Below are 22,819 nucleotides of genomic sequence, written 5' to 3'. Positions count from 1 at the left end.
ACCCAAATTAAATTTACGCCTTTTTTTCACACAAACAGAGCTTTCTTTTGGTGGTATTTGATCACCTCTGCGCTTTTCATTTTTTGCAATAATAAAAATTTTGCGAAAAAATTTACATTTTTCTACTTTAACGGTTAAAAATTATCCAATATATTAAATTTTTGTCATATATTTAGGCCAAAATGTATTTAGCTACATGTCTTTGACAAAAAAATCCTCAATGAGCGTATTTTTACCTGCTTTAAGACCGGAAGTTTTTACCCCATTCCTTTATTCCATTATTTTGCGCTTAAGCACTGCGTTGATTTAATGGACAATTGTGCGGTCGTGCGACACTGTACCCAAATTAAATTTATGTCCTTTTTTTCCCCACAAATAGAGCTTTCTTTTGGTGGTATTTGATCACCTCTGCGCTTTTTATTTTTTGCGATATTAATAAAAAAAAGAGCGAAAGTTTTGAGAAAAAAATTATTTACATTCTGATTTAGAACATTCCCAAAAAAAAATGTATAAATCAAAATTTAACATTTTAGGCCAATTTGTTTTCTGCTACATATTTTTGGTAAAAAAAAAAAAAAAAAAAATCACAATAAGGGTATTTTGATTGGTTTGCGCAAAAGTTATTGAGTTTACTAACTACGGGAAAGATTTGTCATTTTTATTGTTTATTTTTTTTTTTTACTAGTAATGGCGGTGATCTGCATTTTTTTTGCGGGACTGCGACATTGCGGCGGACAGATCAAACCCCTAACTGACATTTTTGACACTTTTGGGGGTACCAGTGACATTACTACAGTAATCAGTGCTAAAAATATGCATGGTTACGGTAATGACACTGGCAGGGAAGGGGTTAACTTTATTGGTGATTAAGGGGTTAAATGTATGCCTCATGCTTACTGACATGTGTCGGGGGAGGGGATTGTGTGACACAGGCACAGATCGCAGGTTCAGCTATGCTGAATCCTGTAATCTGTCCCTGCCTGTCACAAAGAAGATCCGCCCGCTTTGTTTACACAAGCGGCATATTTCCTCACTCAATCCCCGACGATTGGGGAAGAGCGGCGGTGATCACCGCCTCTCCTCCCCTGGCCCGACTACCGCTGTGTATGAATACAGCGGGAGCGAGCTTCTCCTGAGAGAGGGGAATGTCTGGTGACGTAGGTCTACGTCGCCCCTCCTGCTCCGAGTTCCTTCAGTAAGAACAAAGAGTCCAATGTTCTAAAATAATGAATTACCGTCAGATATATCCTATCGTCCGAACCACAACCAAAGAGTGCAAGGCAATTTCCTTGGGATGCGTAGGCCATAAGGAAAGCAACACAATGTCTTCATGGAGATGAAAGTCCGACATCACCTTAGGAAGGAAAGACGGATTAGGTCGGAGTACCTTTATCACTGTGGACCACCAAATACAGCAAACCGGACAGCGCCGCCAACTCAGACACTCTGCGAGCAGAAGTAATAGCCACCAGGAAGGCAACCTTCTGCGACAAAGAAAGCAAAGAAATCGCCCTAACATTCTCAAAAGGAGGCTTTTGAAGAATAGACAATACCAGATTGAGATCCCATGGAGGCAACGGGGAACACCTCGGAGAAGCCAGATGAGACACCCCTTGAAAAAAAAAGCGTGAATCAAGCTATTAGTAGCCAACAGACGTTGGAAGTAAATAGCCAAGGCCGACACTTAGCCCTTCATAGTGCCCAAAACCAATCGCTGCTCAACCCCTTTTTGTAAAAAGGCCAAAACCCTAGCTATAGAAAACAATGGAGGGTGCAGCTGCAGCGATTCACCCCATGAAATGTACGATTTCCACATACGATGATAGAACTTCCTAGACGTCGATTTCCTGACCTTTAAAAGTGTAGGAATCACCGAGTCAGAAAGGCCTCTATCTGTCAACACCTTGCTTTCAACAGCCACACTGTTCAAGCCAGCGACCGTATAGCAGGATGGAAGATCGGTCCCTGAGGCAACAGATCCTCCCGTAGAGGAAGCCTCCATGGAGGATCTACGACCAGTTTTACCAGGTCTGCGTACCAAGACCGCCGAAGCCAGTCTGGCGCCACCAGGACTACTGGAATGCCTTCCACCGCCACCCAGCGAAGAAAGCTTGGTAATAGTACGAACGGACGGAAGGCATTAATCAGCCGATACTGGCTCCAAGGAGCCACCAAAGCGTCTGTGGCATCGGCCAGAGGATCCCGAGACCTGCCCACAAACCGCAAACCTTGGGGGTCCCCCACCAGACACAAAGGAGGTGAAACCTCTCTGGGTGAAGGGACCATTCCCTTGTTTCAGCACCTGACGACTCAGGTAATTCGCATGCCAATTCTCCACACCCGAATTGTGGACTGCGTAAAGTGCCTGAAATTTTTCTTCCGCCCAAACCAGAATCTCGGCCACCTCCGTGGCCGCCAGGACACTCTTGGTGCCCCCTTTATGATTGATGTATACCACAGCCGTGGCATTTTCCAATTGTGTCTGAACGGGGGACCCGCGTAGACGACTTTGTCCAGTGGAACAGGCTCCGAACTCCAAAATATTAATCGGCAAGGAAGATTCTTCTGTAGACCAAGTCCCCTGGGCACAAAGCTTCCCCAGCACTCCACTCCAGCCTGACAGGCTGGCGTCCATGGTGACCACTGTCCAGAACAGCGGCAGGAAGGACTTGCCCTGACACAAAGCTGGTGACTGGATCCACCAGGAAAGAGCCGACCTTGTGAGATGGCTCAATCGAATCTTCTAGTCCAATGACCGAGGGTCCCTGTGCCATTTTGCAAGAATCTTTCTGTAGAGGCCTTGAGTGAGAATGAGCAAATGGGACCAACCCAAAGGTTGATACCATCAGGCCCAGGGCCCTCATACAAGTGCTCAAGGAAAACTGATCGGTGTCCATCAGCAACCTGATCGCCCTTTGCAACTTCTGAAACTTTTCCAAGAGGAGAAAGACCCTCGCCAGAGCAGAGTCGTGAGTCAGCCCCAGATAAGTGACCTGTATGGATGGCATCAGAGTTTTTTAAAATTGATCGTCCACCGGAATTCCTGAAGGGTCTGAACTGTAATTGAGATGTTGCCCAACAGATCCGAATGAGCCTGCTCGCAACAGGAGATCGTCCAGATATCCCAAAATCACAATTCCTCTCTGACGTAACAAGGCCAGCACCGGGACCAGGACTTTGGTAAAAACTCTGGGAGCGAGGGTAAGACCAAAGGGTAATGCCAAAAAATTGAAAGTGCTCCTCTGCCACCGCAAAGCGGAGGAATCGCTGGTGTCCCCCGAAAATTGGGACGTGCAGATACTCATCTTTGGTATCGTGGTGGTGGCGTCCTTAAATCAGAAAATCCCCCTGATTTAAGGACGCCACTACTGACTGAATAGACTAAATTCAAAACTTCTGCACCCGCACAAAGCGGTTCAGAGCCTTGAGATCCAGGATTGGAGGCACCTTGCCCTCTTTTCTGGGCACCGTGGACAGGTTGGAATAGAAGCCGTGAAAAGTGTTTCTGCGGAGGAACCAGCACATGCACAGCCTCCCAGAGATCTTTCAAACGATCCGGAGACCGATGAAGATTTGACTGAAGAAACCTGTCCACAGGCCGGGACCGAAATTCGATCTTGTACCCAGAACAAAACAGTTCGTAAACCCATTGGTCTTGAATGAAGGAAGTCCAGGGTTCCTGAAAAAAGCGCAGATGTGCCCCCACCCCAAAAGCAGGTGAGGGCGCCCCTTCATGTTGAAAAGGATTTGTCCGTGGAACCGGGCTGACTGGCTTTGGGCTTGCCCCAGTGCTTCCAAGTCCCTCCAAAATCTCTGAATGGCTTACCTTTTTTTTGTGCCCTGGAGGCACAAAAAAAATGCCTATGAGCGGTAAAAGAAGGGCCCCACTTAGTACGGGGTGTTCTACCCTTGAAAGATTGAGGAAGAAGAGTACTCTTCCCACCAGTCAGACCCTTGATCAACTCATCCAGTAAGTCGACAAACCTTTGCTCTCCCAGAACAGGAAGATTTGTCAGGGCTTTCTTGAAAGCCAGGTCAGCCGCCCAGCTCTTTAGCCAAACCCTGCGTCTTAGGGCAATCCCCACAGCTGAAACTCTGGCCACCAGGGGAGCTGCATACAAGGTCGCATCACACAGGAACACCAGGGCCTGAGCCATCTAGTCCATAAGTTCCATCAGCTCCGGGGGAAACTATGTTAGGGTCCAAGTTCCCCTTCAGAACCTTCACCCATTCCGTAACCGTCTGATACCAAAACAGAGACACAAAAAACGATTTTAGAATAGAACGCGCCCACACATTAAGATGGCGGGAAAGGGATTGCACCCACCTGTCCACCAGATCTGTAAAAAATGGGGGAATCTTCCATCGGCACCATAGTAGATTTGTTCAACCTGGAAACAGGATGAGAAACCTTAGGGGGTACCGCCCAACCATTGGAGACAGTCTCAGCAAAGTGATAACGGCGTTTAAAGTGCTTAGGCACTACTAACACGTGCTTGATGCGCCGCCATTGGTCATTAGCAATATCATAACAATTCTCGGGACAAGGGAAAAATATGCCAGATTTTTGGATCTTGCAGGAGCAAAGACACCCGTGTCCCTGCCAGCTTGGGCTCCTCTGCCATTTTTGAAGTTTCCCGAACTGAAACAATCAGGGCTTCCACCAAAGCAAGTTCCCGTGCGGCAGCTGAAGACAGGTCCTCTTCACCATCCGATTGAGAGGACAGCGACCCCTCAGGTAGGGGGGCTGATATTCAGAACATAGCCTCTGAATCAGAGGACCCCACCAATGATGGATGGCAGCGGCCGTTTTTGGCTAGTAACCTTTTGCATTAAAAAGTCGACCTTCGTCGCCAAGCTTTCCATGCTGCTGAAATCGCGGCCAGCGACTGCGATCCGGACGGACCGGGCGTCGCACTAAATGGGTCTGAGGGTTAATTTACTGCCTAGGACACCATTCTCAATGCAACAGAAAGAAAAAAAAAAGGGAGTACTGTCACTTTTAAAACGCCGATTGCCGATCCACCTTCGATCGCCGCAGTTTGCGGGATCCCCCTTAAATATATACCGACAGCATTGTTCAGGGATATGCCCACAAAGACCCCAGCACTTTACCACCTCCTGAGGAAATCTCCTGAATCAGACTGTGCAGCAGGAAAAGGAAATCACAGGATGTGAAAGGTCACTCTGCCTGTGTAGCTCCATAGGGTTACACAAAAATGGATGCCAATGCAAATCAATAGGAAGCACAGGGAAAATGGCTGCCACATACAAGTCAAAAGGGAAAAATATTTTACATTGCCCACACTAAAGATGGCGGCGCCCACAGCATGCCATGCGGTCAGGGACCCCCAATATGAAGGCCTCAAGGATCCACAACCAGACCCAGCAGGAAATAAAAAGGTACCATTACCACCCCCCCAGGACATCAAGCGCCTCTGCTATAGCACCCCCCCCCCAACCCCCGGGGGACTAGAGAGGGAGACAGGGCACAGGGCCAGGTACCTGACAAGCCAGAGGGATCTTTCAGGAAGTCCAGGTCCTATTATCTCCAGGAAAGAGCCCACATCCCCCCCAAGTCCACCGAGGGGCAAGGGGGGCTAAATATGCTCACCATACCAAGGACCGGGTGGGCTCCTCTCCAGGCAGAACCACTTCCCACCCGGAGTGGGGGTGCAGAAAGCCGAGGGGTACGCTGCGACTCAAGGCGTTTCAGGTCGCTGTGTCCCAGTGAGACATCCACTCGCAGGCTCGTCCCCATCTGGAAAGGGGCAACGTCATGGCGAGGCCTAGTTCGAGACTATGACCTGCTCATGCTTGTAGGCCAGGCTGGTGAGACCTTAAGGGTCTAAATTATCCAGTGCAAAACTCCAGGCGGCATTGCTTGTAGATCACCAGGAGGATCAACCTGAACACTAACTAGCAAAGGGACTATAGATAAAACAAAATATTCCGAAAAGAATAAAAACAGTCCGAAGTCCCAGCAGGAAACCTCGGTCCTAACTCCTTCTCTAGGCAGAAAAAACTGGTTTGCTGGAGTAGAGGGTGTAGGTTATGCAGGTTATGTTGGGATAGCCCCGTGGACGTGGAAAACTGAATTTTTGTAAAATCTTACCGTAAAATTCCTTTCTCTGAGTCCTCCAACAGTCGCCGCCCATTCACACAGTCTTCACTAATGGGGTATTGCTTCCTCTCCACAGGAGTTTCTAGGCATAAGACTTGTAAAAGAACAATACATCTACATAGTCACACCCATGGGTGCTGTCCTTCTAGTCCAATACCCCCCTGCAATAGCCATCCCAATTCAGTTTGGTCGCAAGCAGTGATAATGTATAAAAAACCCCAAAAGAGGGGCGGGGGCGGCGACTGTCGGAGGATTTAGAGAAAGGAATTTTACAGTAAGATTTTACAAAAACCGGAATTTTTGTAAAATCTTACCTGTAAAATTCCTTTCTCTGAGTCCTCCGACAGTCGCCGTCCACTTCATATTCATCACCAATGGGGTTATGTCCTCTATTCCGTAGGAGTAGCTAGGCAATAGAATATGTTAGTACAAAGACTTTTAACATATCCCACCCCCAGGGGGTGGTCCCCTCAGTACATAACCCTCCACTTCCTGTATCCAACTCAGTTTCAGTGGAATAGCAGTAGAGAGTACATCAAAACCCCAAAAGAGGGGCGGGGGCGGCGACTGTCGGAGGACTCAGAGAAAGGAATTTTACAGGTAAGATTTTACAAAAATTCCGTTTTCTCTTACGTCCTCCGACAGTCGCCGCCCACTTCATATTCATCACCAATGGGGATGTCCCAAAGCAGTGTAAACATGAGGGGTGGGAAGAACGCAGCCGCGCCCAAGGCAACGCCGTCTCCCCATCAGAGAAAGGAACCTTACCAAAGGAAGGAAACCAGTTGGGCATAAGAACAAAACACTCGCTCAACAGAAGCAAGAAAACCCAGGGAAAAAACAAATATCCCAAAAAGCCAAAGAACCCGTAACAAGGGCTCTAGGGAACTGCCGCACTAAGAACCTTGCGGCCAAAGGAAGCATCAGCCGATGCCTGAACATCTACTCTGTAGAATATCGTGAAAGTGTGTACGGTCGACAAAGTCGCCGCCTTACACACCTGGGCCACAGAGGCCCCATGACGACAGGCCCAAGACGTACTCAGAGATCTGGTAGAGTGCGCCTTCACAGGTACAGGGGGAACTTTCCCCTTCAAAGCATAGGCCTGATCAATGGTCTGTCTGATCCATTTGGCGATTGTAGAAGCCGACGCCGCAATGCCCTTCCGAGCACCTTCCGGAAGGACAAACAAGGCATCCGACTTGCGAAAAGACTCAGTCGATTTGAGATAGACTCTAATCGCCCGGACAACATCCAAGGAGTGAAGCAACACCTCCGTCGGATGCTTCGGCTTCGCGCAAAGCGAAGGTAGGACAATGTCCTCATTGAGATGAAAGTCCGAAACCCTTTTTGGAAGAAAAGAAGGGTTAGGTCGCAAGATCACCTTGTCCAAATGCACAACCAGATACGGAGACTTGCAGGACAAGGCTGCCAGCCCCGACACGCGACGAGCCGAGGTGATAGCCACCAAAAAGGCGACCTTCTTGGATAACAAAGACAGCGAGATCTCCCTGATCCTTTCAAAAGGAGCACGCTGCAATACTGATAGAACTAGATTCAAGTCCCAAGGGGGAAGAGGGTCCCTCCTAGGAGGGATCAGATGACGTACCCCCTGCACAAAAGTGCTAACCAAAGAATCAGATGCCACAGGCCGTTGAAAAAGAACGGCCAAAGCAGACACCTGACCCTTGATCGTGGCCAGCGCCAGACGCTGGTCAACACCCGTCTGAAGGAAGGGCAACACCCTAGACACCGAATAAGTGTCAGGAGAGAAACCCCTGGATTCGCACCAGGAAAAATACGCCTTCCGAGTACGGAAATAAACCTTCCCCGAGGAAGACTTCCTCGCATTTATTAAGGTGTGAATGACCTCAGGGGAAAGACCCCTGTTCTTCAGGACCTCGGTTTCAACAGCCAGGCCGTCAAAGCCAGCGACTGTAAAGCAGGATGGAAGATCGGTCCTTGCGACAGAAGATCTTCTCGAAGAGGCAGACGCCACGGGGCGTCGATTGCCAGATTTACGAGGTCTGTGTACCAGGACCGGCGAGGCCAGTCCGGTGCCACAAGAATCACCGTGGTCGGTTCCGCGAAGGAACCTGGACAGCAATTGAATCGGTGGGAACGCATACATCAGTTGGTACTGATGCCACGGGGCAACCGACGCGTCCGCCCGAGGATCGCGCGTCCTTGCCACGTACCGTGGTACTCTGTTGTTCAGACGAGACGCGAACAGGTCTACCTCCGGAAGACCCCACCTCGCGCACAACATCTGGAAGACAGCCGGGTGAAGGGACCATTCCCCCTGGTCCAGGGTCTGGCGGCTCAGATAAACCGCCTGCCAAATTTCCACCCCCGGAATGTGAACTGCCGATATTGCCGGGACATGCGTCTCGGCCCAAGACAGAATCGCGGCCACATCTCGAGCCGCCCGGGCACTCCTGGTGCCCCCTTGGTGATTGATGTAAGCCACCGCCGTGGCATTGTCCGTCTAGACCCGAACCGGGTAGCCGTGAAGATTGTCCGTCCAACGACGAAGACAGAGGAGTATCGCTCGCAGTTCCAGAACGTTGATCGGAAGGGAGGATTCCTCCGTCGACCAAACACCCTGGGCGGACAGAACGCCCAGACCACCCCCCCAGCCCGACAGGCTGGCGTCCGTGGTGATCACCGTCCACGAAAGGGGACGAAAAGACTTGCCCCCCCGATACTGAGGGGGATTGAAGCCCCCACAGAAGATCCCTTCTGGTCTGAGAACTCAATGACATCTGGAGATCCAGAGACTGCGGACGCCCGTCCCACTTGGACAATATCTCCGCTTGGAGATCCCGTGTGTGAAACTGGGCGAAGGGAATCGCCTCGAAAGCCGAGACCATCAATCCCAGACACCGCATGCACGTCCGAATGGACGAAGATGGAACGTCCCTGAGGGACCTGACTGCCTCCTGAAGAGCTGCGAGTTTTTCTTCCGGCAGGAAGACCTTCGCCTGGACAGAGTCCAGAATCATACCCAGGTAAGAAATCCGAACCGATGGGCACAATGTCGACTTTGGAAAATTGATCGTCCAACCAAACTCCTGCAGAGTCTGCAACGTGACGGACAGATCCTTCTCCAGACTCTGGCTGGTCGCATACCGAACCAGAATATCGTCCAGATACCCCAGAACCGAAATGCCCTGGGCCCTCAACAAAGCCAGAACCGGTGCCAGCACTTTGGTGAACACCCTCGGAGCCGAGGCGAGACCAAAAGGCAACGCCACAAATTGGTAATGATCTTCCGCTATGGCGAATCGAAGGTACCTCTGGTGACCCTCGAAAATCGGGATGTGAAGATACGCATCCTTCAAGTCGATGGAAGCCATGAACTCCCCCGGAACCAGGGCAGCCACAACCGACCGCAGGGATTCCATGCGGAACTTGCGCACCCGCACAAAGCGGTTCAGTGCCTTCAAGTCCAGAATCGGACGCACCTTGCCCTCCTTCCTGGGCACGGCGAGCAGATTGGAATAGAACCCTCGAAATCTGTCCCGATGAGGCACCGGGACCACCACTCCCTGAGCCCTCAGGTCCTGCACCGCTAGATGCAGGTCCCGCAAACGCTCCGGGGATAACAGAAGACTTGAGGGAAAAAATCTGCTCTCTGGCCGAGAGAGAAACTCGATCTAGTAGCCAGATCGAACAATTTCCTGTGAATTGGGTGAGGGCGCCCCTTCAGGCCGCACTGTTGTGGGCCGCAGAACCGGATCGGCCGGACTTTCGCTTACCTGCCCACGGCTTCTTGCGGGAGCCTTGACCCTTGGACGGCTTGCCCCAAAGTGTGACCAAAAGGCACGAAAGGACCCCTGAGGGGGCCGAAAGAAAGCATTCTTTTTTCCCGGAGCCGTCTTAGTCTTGTGGGATTGAGGTAAGAGCGTGCTCTTACCCCCCGTGACCCCTTTAATTAGGGCATCCAGGGATTCGCCAAAAAGGCGAGAACCATCAAAAGGCAGATTGGCCAAGGTCTTACGTGAAGATTGATCCACAGACCAACACTTCAACCAAACCAGGCGGCGAGATAACACCGCCACACTGTGTACACGTGCAGCCAACGGAACCATATCCAGGTCCGCATCACACAAATACATGACACCCTGGTGGATTTGATCCACCATATCCAAAGTCGCCTGGGGGGCAGAATCAGCCACCAGGACACGCCTAAGCACCTGCGTCCAGCTCGCGACCGCCTGGGCCGCCATAAGTGAAGCAAATAAAGCTTTCAACATAGAACCCATAATAGAATAGGTACGACGGGCATGGGACTCCATCCTCTTGTCCGTGGCATCCCGGAACACCGGGGTGTCTTCAGCAGGAATCGCAGTGGACTTGTTCAAAACTGCTAACGCATGGTCCACCGGAGGGGGGACACAGCAACGCCCATCAGTAGCGGGCGTAAAAGGATAGCGCAGCTTAAACCTACTTGGTACAGCAAAAGGTTTGCGTATATTACGCCATCGTTCTTTCACAGCGCGCTGAAAATCATCAGTGCATGGAAACATCTGCGATGATTTGCGCCTTTTCTGCGTCCCATAAGCCGCCAAGGCAGCTGGAGGACACGTTTCCTCCTCCAAACGCAGAGTTTGCTTGATAGAACCAACCAATTCATCCATGAGTGCAAGCTCTTCAGACGAGCCAGGGGGAGAATTATCAACCCCCTCTACCTCAGCCTCCATTTCTGACTCTATAAGGTCCAGGGAGGAACGAGACCCCGATAAGGAGGTCTCTGCCACAGCAGCCCCAGTACCATCACCCTCTGAATCAGAGGAAAGTGAAACCCTGGGCCTTTTAGAGGATTGAGCAGCCACCAGCATTTGCACCTGAGTCGCAAGGCTAGCCACAATCGCAGCCAAATCCCCCCCGGGGGGGGGAAACCGCAGTCCCCTGGCTTCCCACTAAATTGGCAGGAAACTAGCATTCCTGAGAATCCATGCCCCTGTAGTAGCAAAAATAAATGGGTGACCGCCCCTTTAAGAGAGCGCTGCGATCGTAGCCCACTCACACTAAGCACCCCACACAAGGGACCCCCACAGGGACAAGTATACCAAGGCAGGATACAGGGAATAGAGAGAAATGAACCTGGAGAGATCGGTGCTGCTGCTGCTGCCTGCGGTGCTCCTGAAGGAAAGGAAGTGCTGGCATACAGGGCGCTCTATTAAAGCCTATGGAGGCTACAAGAAAATGGCCGCCGTGCATGTAAAACATGCGGCCGGATCGATCGCAGCCAAAATGGCGCCGTTTTGGTGCCGAAACCGCAGCTCCCACACCCCATGAGGGTGAAGTAAAACACACCATCTGCCCAAAAAAAGGAACATGGTAAACCGCCGCAGCGGCGCTGTAATGTGCCCCAAGCATGAGAAACTCAAGCCCCACAGCACACAGCCGTTCACACAGACAGAAAACTGACACAGAGTGCAGCCAGCCCCCCCTCCTGCAGCCCACAGCATGCAATGTGAGAGATAGGGAAAACGTAATAGTGTGAACACAGGGCAAGGTACACAGTCCCAGACTGACACCCCCCAGACAGACAGGTCCCCACATAAATGCACTTACCTCTTACATGGCGTGGGGGATCCGCACAGGCGAACAAACCGCTGCACATGAGGCAGGGAGAGTCGCATCCAGGACGCATCAGAAGGTGGGTTGAGAAACCGCACAGCGTCCGGTGAGGTAGCCACCTCACCTAGCATCCCTGCACGGAACAGGGATGGGTCGTTCAGATAACTCAGGAGCGATACCTGACTGAACGCTCGATGGCGGGCTGAGAAACCACTGACCCACAGCCTGCTACCAGGGGGGTCAGCCCGAGACGCAGCCCGCATGATCCTCTTCTTCCGAAGAACTAACGCTGGTAAAATAACAGCTAACAAGAAAGAGAGAAAAAACTCAAATAAAATCCAAAGAAAGGAAAGAGAGCTGAGACAAGGTGCCCCAGCACAGAAACTTCCAGCTACTCCTGACAGCTAGACAAATGAAACTGAGTTGGATACAGGAAGTGGAGGGTTATGTACTGAGGGGACCACCCCCTGGGGGTGGGATATGTTAAAAGTCTTTGTACTAACATATTCTATTGCCTAGCTACTCCTACGGAATAGAGGACATAACCCCATTGGTGATGAATATGAAGTGGGCGGCGACTGTCGGAGGACGTAAGAGAAATTCAGTTTTCTCTTACGTCCTCCGAAAGTCGCCACCCGTTCACACAGTCTTCACTAATGGGGATGTCCCAAAGCAGTGTAGACATGAGGGGTGGGCAACGCAACTGCCAGAAAAGCAACGCAGTACCCACATCAGAGAAAGGAACCTTAAATGCACAGAAAGGTAACCTTCTGGGTAACAAAAAAGGGCTCAACATGAGCAACAACCCAGGAAAACAAATAACCAAGGGGGAAAACAACCCCAACAGCCAGGGACCCGTACAGCCCAGGGTTCCCTATGGCACTGCCGCACAGAGAACTTTGCGGCCAAAGGAGGCATCAACTGACGCCAGAACATCAATTTTATAGAATTTGAAAAAGGTGTGCACCGACGACCAAGTCACAGCCTTGCACACCTGGGCCACCGAAGCCTGATCCCGGAAGGCCCAGGACGCACTCACCGACCTGGTAGAATGCGCCTTGACAGGGAAGGGAGGAAACCGTTCCCGCAAAGAATAGGCCTGTACAATGGTCTGTCTGATCCATTTGGCAATGGTTGCTGCAGACGCAGCCATACCCTTCCGAGGTCCCTCAGGAAGGACAAAGAGAAGCCGATTTCCGAAAGGATTCAGTCGACGACAGGTAAACCCTGATCGCCCTGACAACATCCAAGGAATGCAAGGCAACCTCCTTCGGATGCTTAGGGTTCGCAGAAAGCGAAGATAAAACAATGTCCTCATTCAGGTGGAATTCCGAAACCACCTTTGGCAGAAAGGACGGATTAGGTCGCAAGACCACCTTATCCCTATGAACCACCAGGTAAGGGCAACGGCAAGACAACGCCGCCAACTCTGACACTCTGCGAGCAGAAGTGATCGCTACCAGGAACGCAACCTTCTTAGATAGCATAGGTAACAAAATTTCCCTGATGTTTTCAAAAGGGGAACGCTGCAACACGGACAGAACCAAGTTCAAGTCCTATGGAGGTAAGGGCTCCCTCCTTGGAGGGGCCAAGTGACGCACACCTTGAATAAAGGTGCGAATCAAGGAATTAGACGCCACAGGGCGGAAAAGAATAGCCAGTGCAGAGACCTGGCCCTTAATCGCGGCCAACGCAAGACACTAGTCCACACCAGTCTGGAGGAAAGCCAACATCCTCGCCACCGAATAGGAAGGAGGAGAGAAACCCCAGGACTCACACCAGGCAAAACAAGCTTTCCATGTACAGCAATAAATCTTACCAGAAGAGGCTTTTCTAGCCTTGATCAAAGTGGGAATGACCTCTGAGGAGAGACCCCTGTCTCTCAGGACCTGGCTTTCAACAGCCAGGCCGTTAACCGCTTGCCGACTACTCACAGTATATTTAATGCGGCAGTCAGCCCCTCACAGGCAGAGTGACGTAGATCTACGCCGCTAGCCTGTGAGGCTCTGGGGAGTGAGCGAGCGCCGCCGGAGGAGCGCTCCCGCGCTTGTGACCTGCGGACCCCCCCGCGCTTGTGACCGGCGGACCCGATGTCCGCCGGTCACTCGGCGATCGTCGGAGAGGGAAAAAGGCAGGTGGCTAGTGTAAACAGGCCACCTGTCATTCTCCCCGGTGTAGAAACAATGATCATACGGTTCTACTATGTATGACCGTTGATCATTATTCCTACAGCTCAAGCCACAGCCAATCACAGTTAGAATCACACCCCTAGGGACACACACAGCCCCTCCCTCTCAAATAAAGTTAACCCCTTCACTGCCAGTGTATTTTTACAGTAACAGTGCATATGTATAGCACTGATTACTGTAGAAATGTCACTGGTAACCCCAAAAGTGTCAAAAATGTCAGTCAAGGGTCCGATCTGTCCGCCGCAATGTCGCAGTACCGCAAAAAAAAAAAAATCGTAGATCGCCGCCATTACGCGTTAAAAAAAACAACGACAAAAATCTTTCCCTTTGTTAGTAAACGCGACAAACCAATCAAAATACTCTTTTTGCGATTTTTTTTTTTACCAAACATGTAGCATAAAACAAATTGGCCGAAAATGTTAAAAAATTTTGATTTTTACATTTTGGGGGGGGGGGGGATTTCATATAAAAAATGTGAAAAATATTGTTATTTTTGCAAAATTGTCGCTCTTTTTTTGTTTATAGCGCATGATAAAAAATCGCACAGGTGATCAAATACCACCAAAAGAAAGCTCTGTGGGGGAAAAAAAGGACGTCAAATTTGTTTAGGTACAGCGTCGCACGATCGCGCAATGGTCCGTTAAAGTCACGCAGTGCCGAATCGCACAATACCCCCTGGTCAGGAAGGTGGTAAAATCTTCCGGGGCTTAAGTGGTTAAAGCCAGCGACTGCAAAGTAGGATGGAAGATCGGTCCCTGGGACAGCAGATGTTCTCGTATTGGCAGCCGCCACGGAGGCTCTACGGCCAGGTGAATGATGTCCGCGTACCAGGACCGGCGAGGCCAGTCCGTCGCCACCAGAATCACCAGTGTTTGTTCTGAGGCCAACCTGCGAAGGAACCTGGACAACAACTGAATCGGAGGAAAGGCGTATATCAGACGATACTGACGCCAAGGCACCACCAGCGCATCTGAGGCGTCTGCCAGAGGATCACGCGTTCTTGCCACGAACCTTTCCACCATGTGGTTTAGCCGAGACGCGAACAGATCCACATCCGGGGATCCCCACTTCGTAAACAGCATCTGAAAGACTTCCGGGTGTAGGGACAATTCCCCCTGGTCCAGGGCCTGGCGGCTCAGATAGTCGGCCTGCCAATTCTCCACACCCGGAATGTGAACTGCCGATATCGCCGGGACACGAGTCTCGGCCCAAGACAGAATACTGGTCACTTCCTGGGCCGCCCGGGCACTCCTGGTGCCCTCTTGGCGATTGATGTAAGCCACTGCATGGCATTGTCCGTCTGCACCCGTACAGGATGGCCCTGAAGACGATCCGACCAATGGATCAGGCACATTCCAAAATGTTGATCGGGAGGAAGGATTCCTCCTCCGACCAGGTGCCCTGGACAGACCGGTTGCCCAGAATGCCACCCCAGCCCGACAGGCTGGCATCCGTGGTCATCACCGTCCACAGAATTGGCCGGAAGGATTTTCCATCCGACACCGCCGGGGACTGAAGCCACCGCAAGAGATCCATCCTGGTTTGGCGATTGAGAGACACTCAGGTCCAAGGACTGAGGTAGTCTGTTCCACCTGGCCAGGATCTCCGCTTGGAGAGATTGCGTGTGAAACTGTGCAAATGGTATCGCCTCGAAGGCTGACCCCCTCAACCCCAGGGACCGCATACAGGTCCTGAGTGAGGAGGATTTGATGTCCCTGAGGGACCTGACCTCGTTCTGTAGGGTCCGGAGCTTGTCCTCTGGTAAGAACACCTTTGCTTGAGCAGAGTCCAGAACCATTCCCAGATACGGGAGACGAACCGAAGGCGACAAGGTCGACTTTTGAATTTTGATTGTCCAACCGAACTCCTGAAGCGTCTGGACCGTAGTGGACAGATCGCGCAGCAGGGTGCCCCGCAACAGACCCAGAACAGGCGCCGACACTTTGGTCAAGACCCTTGGAGCCGAAGCAAGACCGAACGGCAATGCCACAAACTGGTAATGTTCCTCCGCGATAGCGAACCGGAGGTACCTCGGATGACCCTCGAAAATGAGGATGTGTAGACACGCATCCTTCAGGTCTATAGAGGCCAGGAACTCCCCCGGATTCAGGGAGGCCACCACCGAGCGGAATGATTCCATGGGGAATTTTCGAACGCGCACAAAGCGGTTCAGCGCTTTTAAGTCCAGAATCGGGCGCACTTTGCCCTCCTTTCTGGGCACAGTGAACAGATTTGAATAAAAACCCTGAAACCTGTCCCGATGAGGCACCGGAACGACAACCCCCTGGGCGAGAAGATCCTGCACCGCCTGATGTAGGTCCTGTAACCGCCCTGGGGTCAAATGAAGATTTGAGGGAAAGAATCTGTTCGCCGGCCGTGAAAGAAATTCGATCTTGTACCCTGACCGAATGATTTCCTTAACCCACCTGTCTGTTATTCGGAGCAGCCAAGGTTGGAGGAAACTGCGCAAATGCCCCCCCCACCCCTGAAACGGGTGAGGGCGCCCCTTCAGGCAGAGGCAGACTGAGCCGCTGCCCCAGCCTGGCCGGATTTTTGTTTGCCGAACCAGGGCTTTTTCTGGCCACCTTGGCCCTTGAAGGGTTTTCCCTTGTTCTGCGTCTTGAAGGCACGAAAGGACCCTTGAGTAGGTTTAAAGGAGGGGGTCCGCTTACCGCGGAAAAACTTTCCCTTAGGGTTCTAGGGCAGCAAAGTGCTCTTACCCCCAGTGACTTCTATAACCAATTCATCCAAGGATTCCCCAAAAAGGCGAGACCCCGCATAGGGGATGTCAGCCACCGTCTTCCTGGATTTTTGGTCAGCCGACCAGCATTTTAACCAGATTAAGCGACGGTTAATCACAGCGACACTGGACAGGCGTATCGCCAAAAGGGTCTCATTTAGAGCCGCATCGCACAAATACATGACCCCACGATAAATCTGATCCACTGTAGTGGGAGGGGCAGAGTCGGCCACGAGGGTGCGTTTGAGCACCTTGGTCCAATCCGCCACAGCCTGAGCCACCATTACAGAGGCAAAAATAGGATTGAGCATGCGCCACCATGTAGGAATGTCAGGCAAGAGATTCCAGCCTCCTATCAGTAGGGTCCCTAAACACCGGAGGGTCCTCGGTGAGGAGCAGGGTAGCTTTGTTCAATCTGGCCACCGTGTGATCCACTTGAGGAGGCACAAACCAGAGCGCAACCGTAGTAGTGGCAAAAGGGTAGAGAAGTAGAAACTTCTTAGACACCACGAAGGTGTGTTTTAAATTACGCCATAGCTCATTCACCTTATGGTGAAACTCTGCGGGGTAAGGAAAAACCTGCGCCGTCTTGCGGGTCCTGTGTGTACCAAAAGAGGACAACGCCGGAGGAGTGGCCTCATCCTCCAAATGTAGCGTTTTCTTTACTGCTAGGATCGACTCATCCATAGCTGCGCGTTCCTCTGGTGACCCAGGGGGAGAGTCATCCACCCCTGCAAACTCCGCCTCCCCCTCAGACTCTTGCGGGTCCTGAGAAGAACGAGACCCCGAAAGGGCCACGCTACCTACAGCAACCATGTCACACTCAGAAGAAAAGGAAATTCTAGGCCTTTTCCTAGCAGCTCGTTCAGACATCAGGACATCCATTTTTGACACCAAAGTTGCCACAACAGCAGCTAAATTAGTGACGGTAGAGGATTCAGAGGACCCTGAATCCCCCACCAAAGCTGGAGGGAATTTGCTGTCCTGGGATTCCATAACAGAAATAAAAAAAGTTTTTTTTTTTTTTTAACTGGCCCTTTAAGAGCGCCGCGGACCCCCGCACCACACCGCTATAGAGACTGAGACACAGACCCTCCCCCCCCCCCCGCAGGGACAAAAACTGACCAGCAAGATTGCACAACGTAGGACAGGAAAAGAACAGCAGGACGCGGTTTTTAACTCCTCAGCGGTTGCCGCATGGGTCTGCACTTCCAAGCACCTTAAGAGACCTTAGGAGAGGGCCCCCCAAAACCCCACACAGCGCTGCTGTGAGTGAATAAAACCCCCGCAGGGACCGGGGTCAGGGAGCCAAAAAAAACGCACAGACATAGGAGACACCACAAACACACAGGACTGCCGACCCCAGACGGAGGACCCACACAAAATGTACTTAACTGTACCCGATGGCGTGGGGTGCCTCATATCAAGCGGGAAACCGCCCACCCTCAGATGGCAGGGGAGTGCCGCCAGCCAGAACGCAAGACGCTAGTAGTGCACGGACGAACCTATGCTGTGTCCAGTGAGGTAGCCTTCTCACATGGCTGCAACCCTGATGGACAGGGATGGGTCGTTTGCGAGGCCAGAGCGAACACATAGCCTGCGAAACGCTCGATGGCGGGCCGGGATTCCATCTGACCCTTTGACCTGGAGAACAAGGACGGTCAGTCCGATTCCCGGCTCCGCAAACGCCGTCAGCATCCGAAGATTCAACTAACTAGCGCTGATAAAATAAACAGCTAGCAATGGAAAGAAAAATGACATCTTTAGAAAGTAAATCATAAAAGAAAAAAAAAAAAGAGGACGGCTGAGACTGTAGCCTCAGCACAGGGAAGCCTATCCACTCCTAAGCTAGGCAGAAGACAAACTGAATTGGGATGCTATTGCAGGGGGGTATTGGACTAGAAGTACAGCCTCCATGGGTGTGACTATGTAGATGTATTGTTCTTTTACAAGTCTTGTGCCTAGAAACTCCTGTGGAGAGGAAACAATACCCCATTAGTGAAGACTGTGTGAATGGGCGGCGACTGTCAGAGGACGTAAGAGAAAAAATGGATTTTTGTAAAATCTTACCGTAAAATCCTTTTCCCTTAAGCTCATTGACAGACGCAGTCCTCTTTGATTAATATCAAATTGGGTTATACTGCCCTCTACAGGAGTAGGACACTAGGCAGAAGAAAACGTTCTGGCCACACCTTAGGGGCAGTCCCAGAGGGTATATCCTCTCTCTCTCTGCTACAGGATGTCAGTTATGTCACAAAGCAGTGTCAGAGAATTTAACCCAACCCAAAATAGATGGGCGGGTACTGCGTCTGTCAATCAGCTTAAGAGAAAAGGATTTTACGGTAAGATTTTACAAAAATCCATTTTTCTCTGTCGCTCATTGACAAACGCAGTCCTCTGATTAATATCAATTTGGGACGTCCCAAAGCAGTGCCACAAATGAGGGGTGGGATAACGGAAATCAAAATCCAATCTAGAAGGCCCAACCGGTGCCGACTAGAAGTCCTAAAGGCTCATCAGACAAAAAGGATGAGACTCAACTGAAAACCCAACAGAAAAAACCCTCGAGGTAGACCAATGGTCGTCTCAAATTGCGGCCTGCAGAACCTTGTGGCCAAAAGAGGCATCCGCCGATGCCAGCACATCAACTTTATAAAATTTTGTAAAGGTATGAACCGATGACCAGGTAGCCGCCTTGCAAACCTGGACCACTGACGCCTGATGGCAGAAGGCCCAGGAAGCACTAAGCGCCCGAGTGTAGTGCGCCTTAACAGGGAACGGAGGATTCCGACCCTTAATAGAATAAGCCTGTACCACCGTCTGTCTGATCCATCTGGAGATAGTCGCGGCACATGCAGGCAACCCCTTTTTGGGGCCATCCTTGATCACAAAAAGTAATCCGTTTTACGAAACGAGTCCGTAGTTTTCAAGTATACCCTGATTGCCCGAACCACATCCAAGGAATGTAACGCAAACTCCCGAGGATGACTGGGCTTAGGACACAGGGAAGGTAGCACAATATCTTCATTCAGATGAAACTCTGAAACCACTTTAGGAAGGAAGGATGGATTCGGACGAAGAACCACCTTATCCCTATTAACCACCAGATATGGGGAACGACAGGATAATGCAGCCAGTTCTGACACCCTGCGTGCAGAAGTGATGGCCACCAAGAAGGCCACCTTCTGGGATAACGTAAGCAAGGGAATCTCCCTAATATTTTCAAAGGGAGGTTTCTGAAGAATCGACAACACCAAATTAAGATCCCAGGGCGGTAAGGGCGCGCGCACTGGCGGAGCCAGGTGCCGCACCCCCTGGATGAAATTCCGCACCAAGGAATGAGTAGCCAAAGGCTTCTGAAAGAAGATTGCTAACGCTGAAACCTGACCCTTGACAGTACTCAAGGCCAGCTTCTGCTCAACCCCCTGTTGCAGAAAAGCCAAGATTCGGGTCACCGAATAGGCACGTGGAGGAAATCCAAGGGATTCACACCACGCAATATAAGACTTCCATGTGCGATGATAGACTTTTCTGGAAGTCGCTTTCCTTGCTTTAATTCGAGTAGGAATAACTGAAGTTGACAATCCCTTGTCCTTCAGCACCTGGGTCTCAATAGCCAGGCCGTTAAAGCCAGCGATTGTAAAGCAGGATGGAAGATCGGTCCCTGAGACAGCAGATCCTCCCTGAGAGGAAGTCTCCAAGGAGCGTCCGCGACCAGCCTGACCAAGTCGGCGTACCAGGGTCAACGAGGCCAGTCCGGAGCTACCAGGATAACTGGAATTCCCTCCACCTTTATCCTACGAAGAAGTTTCGTCAGCAACTTGAGAGGAGGGAAGGCATACAGTAGCTGATACTGTCCCCACGGGGCGACCAGCGCGTCTGCTGCGTCCGCTAGAGTATCTCGGGAGCGAGCTACAAACCTCCGCACCTTCCTGTTCAGCCGAGATGCCAACAGATCCACATCAGGGGTGCCCCAATGAAGGCACAGCTGGTGAAATACCTCTGGATGAAGAGACCATTCCCCTTGATCCAGAATCTGACGGCTGAGATAATCTGCCTGCCAATTTTCCACCCCCGGAATGAATACCGAGGAGAGAGTCGGAACAAACCTTTCTGCCCAATGAAGAATGCTGGCCACTTCGATGGCCGACAGGACACTCTTGGTGCCCCCTTGGTGATTGACATAAGCCACGGCCGTGGCATTGTCCGACTGGGTCCGAACCAGGCTGCCCTGGAGCTGCTCGGTCCAGTAAATCAGACAAAGTCTGATCGCTCTCAGTTCCAATACATTTATCGGTAACCTGGATTCTATCGGAAGAAATGACTTCCCCTGGCTGAGCATCGGAAACCGAAGCCACCAGACCAGAGTTTCCCTGGCCCGCTCGCTCAATCGGATCCGATTGTCCAGGGAATCGGGATTCCGATACCATTTGAGAATAATCTCCTTTTGGAGAATTCGGGTATGAGACTGGGCAAACGGTACTGCCTCCAAGGAGGCCACCATCAGTCCCAGGACCCTCATGCAAGTCCGAAGGGAAGGCCAGTTGACGGACAGCAACATCCGAATCTTCTGGAGTTTCTCCGCAAGGAGAAACACTCTTGCCAAGGATGTATCCAAAAGTTAGGCCCAGATAGTTCAGTCTCCTGGTGGGAACCAGGGACGATCTTTGGGAAAAGCGAAGAAAACGCTGATGTCCTGCGAAGATGGGGATATAAAGATAGGCATCCTAGATGTCTCTGGACGCCAGGAAATCCCCCTGATGCAGGGAGGCCACCACTGTTCGGATGGACTCCCATCTTGAATTTTTTTACCCGGACAAAACACTTGAGTGCTCTCAAGTCCAGAATTGGACGCACCTTGCCCTCTTTCCTGGGTGTTGTGAACAGGTTCGAATAGAACCCCTGAAAACGTTCTGTCCAAGGAACGGGAACTACCACTCCTTGTTGCATCAAGTCCATTACTGCCCCCCCGCAAAGCTTTTAAGCGATCCGGGGATAGTCGAATATTGGAAGGGAAGAATCGCACCGGTGGAAGTGATCGAAACTCGATCTTGTATCCCGACCGTATGACCTCGCAAACCCATTTGTCCGGGATTCTGGAAAGCCATGGATCCGGAAACCGGTGAAGACGTCCCCCAGCCCCAGAGATGGGTGGGGGCGCACCTTCAGGCTGTATTGGTCTTATCTTCGGGTTTGGCTGAGCCGGACTTTTGTTTACCCGACCAGCGCCCTTTGAAACCCCCTGAAGGGGCTTTGGAGGGCTTCGCCTTATCGCCCGCCCCAGCGGAACGAAATAACTTTTTATGAGCGGAAAAGGAAGGTCCTCGTCTGTTACGAGGTCCTTTACCCTTAGCAGTCTGTGGCAAAAAAGTGCTCTTGCCCCCAGTGAGATCCTTTATAATCTCATCCAAGGTGGCCCCAAACAGGGGATTCCCTTGAAAGGGGAGATTAGCCAAAGCTTTTTTGGAACCTTGATCCGCCGACCAGCACTTTAACCACAACACGCGTCTGAGGACTACTGCTGAAACCGATGCACGCCCCAACAATGGAGTGACGTCCAGGGCGGCGTCACAGATGAACTGTAGCCCTTGAATCATCTGCTCCAGCAAATTGGATACTGCCAGGGGGATACTTCTCCCCTCTAGGTCACGGCGTAACAATTTGGTCCATTCTGTCAAAGTTTGTGAAACTAAACCAATGGCAACTACTGGCCTAAAGGCTGACCCTATCAGGGAAAAAATGGAGCGGGATTCTGCTTCCACCTTACGATCCACCGGATCCCTAAAGGACGGAGCGTCCTCCAACGGGATAACAGTGGCTTTGTTTAGTCTGGAAATCGGTGAGTCCACCACTGGTGGTACTGTCCATTTTTTAAGGAGGGATTCCTCAAGTGGATAGCGCCTAGCAATGCGTTTGGAAATAGCAGGGGCTCGTTTCGGACGACCCCATTCTTCTTTAATTAGATTACCAAAACATTTGGGCAAGGGAAAAACCTTCGCCATTTTGGTAGGCTTGCTAGTACCAAAAGGAATTTCAGTATCAGCTACCTCTGCCGGTGTAACCTCAAGACTTAAGGTTTCCCGGACAGACACAACTAGTGCGTCCACCAACGCTTCTTCTTGTGCTATGGCGGAGGCAGAAACGTCCTCCTCACTGTCTGAGGAGACCGTACCCGAG

General features: G+C 51.3%; 1 protein-coding gene across 2 annotated transcripts in view; it reads right to left on the bottom strand.

Moving 5' to 3' along the window:
• CNOT3 (CCR4-NOT transcription complex subunit 3) overlaps positions 1–22,819 on the bottom strand; it is an 894,807-nt gene that overhangs the window by 629,572 nt on the left and 242,416 nt on the right. The window lies entirely within an intron of this gene.

This window comes from Pelophylax lessonae, assembly GCF_965119305.1.
Source record: "Pelophylax lessonae genome assembly, chromosome: 12".
Classification (NCBI taxonomy): Eukaryota; Metazoa; Chordata; class Amphibia; order Anura; family Ranidae; genus Pelophylax; species Pelophylax lessonae.
Note: the sequence above shows the minus strand (reverse complement) of the source record. Positions and strands in the feature narration are given on the sequence as shown.